Source organism: Manihot esculenta, chromosome 12 (assembly GCF_001659605.2).
Source record: "Manihot esculenta cultivar AM560-2 chromosome 12, M.esculenta_v8, whole genome shotgun sequence".
Taxonomy (NCBI): Eukaryota; Viridiplantae; Streptophyta; class Magnoliopsida; order Malpighiales; family Euphorbiaceae; genus Manihot; species Manihot esculenta.
Window position 1 is genome coordinate 32,884,930 of NC_035172.2, and position 5,471 is coordinate 32,890,400.

Sequence of the window (5,471 nt, forward strand, 5' to 3'; positions counted from 1 at the left end):
CTTCATAAGCTAGCCAGCCTTACACTTTTGGACTTACTGGAGCAAGTTGAACAGTGTTTGCATTAACTAGTCCAACGGTTTCTCTCTCAAAAAATTAAATCAACAAAATTCTATTTTACAAATCAAAATACAAACTGAAAATTTTAAATTCAATTTCTATAAATAAATAAAAATTTTAATAAATTTAAAATTTAAACTCAATAAATATAATAAAAATTAAAAATAATTATTTTTTATTTTTAAAATATAACATAATTAATAAATTTATCTTTCTATTTTTTGAATTCAATGTTTTAATATCTTAAATTTAATTATGTCAAAATTTAAAAAAAAAAATTTCAAACTTAATCTCAACGAACAAATAAAAATTTAATAAATTCAAGATTCAAACTCAATAAATATAATAAAAATTAAAATATATAAAATTTAAATTATCAAAAATAAAAATTTAAAATTCAATAAAAATTATTTTTATAATCTCATTCGCTATCAATTACATCTCATCGTTCATTATTCCAGTTGCTTGATATTTGAATTGCTAGTCATTTTCATTGCTTGCCACTCATCCCCCTTCCTCGCTTTGCTCTTTGCATCTTTGGCAACTTACACTGTTTGATGATTTCATCTCCAACAACTAGCGTCGTTCATTACTCGTGTCTTCAGTCAGTTGTGTTCACTGATCGGGTCTCCAACGAGCGACTGCTTACATTTTTAACCACTTGTATTGCCCACTCCTTTCATCTCCAGCCGCTTGCATCGATCGTTGTTCATTGATCGTTCGTATTACTTGCTACTTGGGTCACTAGTCGCTCGTGTTATTAATTGATTCTTATCTTTTTTTCAATTATCGCAAAATAGGTTTTTTTTTTATATATAAACTTTATAGTTTTGATATGGGATAGACATAGATAATGATGAGTGTGTGGGAAGAAATCTAAAAATTTAAAGGGATAAAAGTGTTGGATTTTATAAATTGAAAAATTAAAAAATAATTTTTAAAGGTTAAATACTATAAGTAACTTATCGGCTGAGTGAGTGAAATATGAGTGTACAAGAATCGGATAAGGTTGGTACCATAACTGACACTATTCAACCAGTAGACTTCAGGAGCTTTTATGACATTTCCTCTAATGAATCTGTCAAATGTCATGTATCAATTAATTAAAAATTAGAATATTATATTTATATATATTATTATAATTATAATTTAAGTCTTATGTTAATTTTTTATTAAATGGATCTATACTCATAGATGCGTATGAGATTTTTTTTTTTTTTCATTTGCAAAATTAGTTTCCATTAGATGCAGAGTTTATAATTTTAATAAGTGATATAAATAATCAAATTTGAACGCAGTTTTATTTTTTTGAATATGTGATTTCGATTTTTTTTTAATTTTATTTTTTTTTAAAGATAAAGAAGAAAATGAGGTTTGATTTGATATTTGAAATTTTCAATTTTCAGAACAATTAGGCATAGGTGCGACATTCTGGGATGCGTGGATTGACCCAATGGGTGAAAGTCGTCCCTCCAGACAGAAACAAATTAATGTGATGTTGAATGACATGATGGCTTAAGTGGGCTATAGGCCAAGGACTATAATTTCTTGACAAATGACCTTTCTGTTATTTTCACTCTTTATAAATAAATTGAAATATGCATATTATTTTATTGTTTTCTTACTTTTTTATATATTTTTTGATTTTTTAAACGTGGTATTTCACGTTATTTATATTCATTAATTACATTTATAATTTAATTTTAAAGAATTCTGTTTAATTAAAAAATATGCACTATCTCTATAAAAAAATATTATTTAATTTTTTTATAATAAAAAAATTATTAGTTATTGTCTTAATTTTAAAAAATATATATAAATATTTTTAAAAAAAATGAAAGATGGTGACAGCAAACGAGGAAAAGACTGAGGGGAAGAGAAAAGTCGGGAGAAAAAGATAGTGAGGAAATCTAAAATGTGTTTAGTTGAAATCTTGATCTTGGAAAAATTTTGCCTATATCAAAAATATATATAAATTTATATTCCTTCCTTATCTTTCATAATTTTTTTTATTCACTTTATTTTTTATACATATTAAAAAATAAAATTTTTTTATTAACTTTTTAATTATATCAATTTCAAAAATATTAAATTTTATTAAATATTAAAAAAAATTTAAAATTTTTTAAAAATAAAATAAAATAAAATAATTATAATAATTAATTTATATATTATTATAATAAAAAATAGATAATAATTTTAAAATAATTAAAATAAATAAATAAAAATTATATAATGAAGGAATACTATAAATACACATAGTTTTATATGGCATAAAAAAATTTTTTGTTTAAATAGTTTTTGTACTAATTCTATTTGTATGTAATAAAAGGTCATCAAGTATTCTGATACAGGGCAACTAGCCTTGGATTTTACGGTAGAGTTGGACCGGGGCTAACTTTTATATTTTAATTATTATTTTGGATATTTTGGGTATTTTTATTATTTTGCATATTAGAGTTTTATTTCTATTGTAAATAGCCTCCCTTGGCTATTAGGATTTTAGACTCCTATTAGGATTAGGATTATTTTGCATATTAGAGTTTTATTTCTATTGTAAATAGCCTCCCTTGGCTATTAGGATTTTAGACTCCTATTAGGATTAGGATTATTTTATTTCTATTATAAATAGCCTCCCTTGGTTATTAGGAAGGGACTTTTCACTTTTAAATCTTTGAGGAATTTCAATAAGACTTTTAGTATTTCAGCTTATCTTTTCTCCTATTTCGTCTTAGCCAAACGATATTGGTTAAAACTCCTGACGGAGTCTAAATAGTCCTTCTTTTCTCTTATTTCGTCTTAACCAAACGATATTGGTTACAACTCCTGACGGAGTCTAAATAGTCCTACATCAGATTGGTATCAGAGCGAAGTTCGACCATGGCAGATAACCAAGAGGCGCGACTTGCTGCGATTGAGGCATCCTTGGCAGAATTGAGGGAGATGATCGGACAGCTAACCCTGCAACAGGGAATCCACCAACCCGCCGCCGCCGCACATCCTCATGTGGCCGCCAATCCTGTGGCCGCCAATCCTGAAGTCACTTATGTGGTGAAGAAAATCTTATGTTCAACAAAACAGGAGGATGAAACGCAAAGGAGGAAGATTTTTCAAGCAAAGTGTCGAATAGGAGAGGCAATTTGCAGGCTAATTATAGATAGCTGCAGTTGTGAGAATCTGATAGCTAAGCAATTGGTGGAGAAATTGCAGTTGCCTACACAGCCGCATCCTTCGCCATACAAAGTCGGATGGATTAAGGAAGGTCCGACAATTAAGGTCAACAGAATCTGCAGCGTGCCTATCTCGATCGGTAAATCTTATACTGAACTTGTTAATTGTGATGTTGTGGATATGGATTGTTGTGGAATTTTGCTAGGCCGCCCTTGGCAGTTCGATGTTGATGCTTTGTATAAAGGGAAGGAGAACTCATATATGTTCACGTGGAATCAAAAGAAGATTACTATCTTGCCTTCCGGTTCTGCGAAACATTCTAAAGTGAAAGAGAAGAATGTTGTTGCTATTTCTACGGGAGTGCAGAAGCTATCAGGCGCAGTTGAGAAATCTGGGGACACACAGACTTTATTGGTGAAAGAAAAAAGTACAATGGAGGATGCACCATCTTTACCACCGCCCGTCAAAGAGTTGTTAAAGGAGTTTCCTAAGATGGTGGAGGAATCATCAAAGCTTCCACCCCTGTGGGATATCCAACATCAGATTGATCTCATTCCTGGATCAAAATTACCGAATCTGCCTCATTATAAGATGAGTCCAAAGGAGAGTGAAATCCTCCAAGACCAGGTGGAATTTGCTTACAACAGTATTGCAGCAAGCAACTTGGCAAAGCAGCACGTGGATGTTTTCAAACAGGTACAACAATACCTTACAGAAGCCGATGACAAATATAAAGCTACAACTGATAAATATAGGCGTTTCAAGTCCTTCAATGTTGGTGACCAAGTTATGGTGTATTTACGCAAGGAGCGTGGTGGAGGACAGAAAAAGCTTGACGCCAAGAAGATTGGTTCATTCCGGATCATTCAGAAGATCAATGACAATGCCTATGTTCTTGACCTCCCACATGAAATGAAAATTTTCAAAACGTTTAATGTGTCAAATCTATTTCAGTACTACCCTGCTGATGACAACTCGAGGACGAGTTCTTTACAAGTGGAAGGGAATGATACGGGGCAACTAGCCTTGGATTTTACGGCAGAGTTGGACCGGGGCTAACTTTTATATTTTAATTATTATTTTGGATATTTTGGGTATTTTTATTATTTTGCATATTAGAGTTTTATTTCTATTGTAAATAGCCTCCCTTGGCTATTAGGATTTTAGACTCCTATTAGGATTTTAGACTCCTATTAGGATTAGGATTATTTTGCATATTAGAGTTTTATTTCTATTGTAAATAGCCTCCCTTGGCTATTAGGATTTTAGACTCCTATTAGGATTAGGATTATTTTATTTCTATTATAAATAGCCTCCCTTGGCTATTAGGAAGGGACTTTTCACTTTTCAATCTTTGAGAAATTTCAATAAGACTTTTAGTCTTTCAGCTTATCTTTTCTCCTATTTCGTCTTAGCCAAACGATATTGGTTAAAACTCCTGACGGAGTCTAAATAGTCCTTCTTTTCTCTTATTTCGTCTTAACCAAACGATATTAGTTACAACTCCTGACGGAGTCTAAATAGTCCTACATCATATTCACTATTCATATTTTTATTTATAAATAAATTATTTATGTAATTAGTAAATTCAAGTCATTAAATAAATTATTTAACTTGAAATTTTATAATTGTACAGATGGTATTGTTAAAACAAAAATTTTAATCTATGTTTTTTAGTTAAATAATTTGTAATAATTTATACTATTTTCTTTTAGAAATAAATTCAATTAAATTTATATATTTTTATTAAATTTTAAATAAATTTAATTTATTTTTTTATTTAATTAAGTTTAATATTATTTTTAATATATTATATTAAGTTATGCGTTCACTTGTCTCGACAACAGAAAAAAACTCCCGATTATAAATCCATCTAATTCGAACGATATAAATAAAATTAAAAAATCAAGCCACAAAGCAAAATTACAAGATCATCCTTTGTAACCGTTGTAATTCCAACGATATAAATAGGATTAAGAAATCAAGACACAGATCAAAATTACAAGATCATGCTTTGCAACAGTTGAATTTCACGTGGATTGTAGAAAGGGTAATTTCTTTTTGGGTGAGTTAGACTTGATTCAAATTTAATATGGTATCAGAGTCTCCTATCTGATATTGGGCTTCTCATAATTTGACAGTGAGATAGGTCTTACCCAAATTTGACAGCAACCACTTGGTGCAAATGCAGAAAATCAATACAAATTAAGAATATCACACACTCAAACATTAATTAATTCAA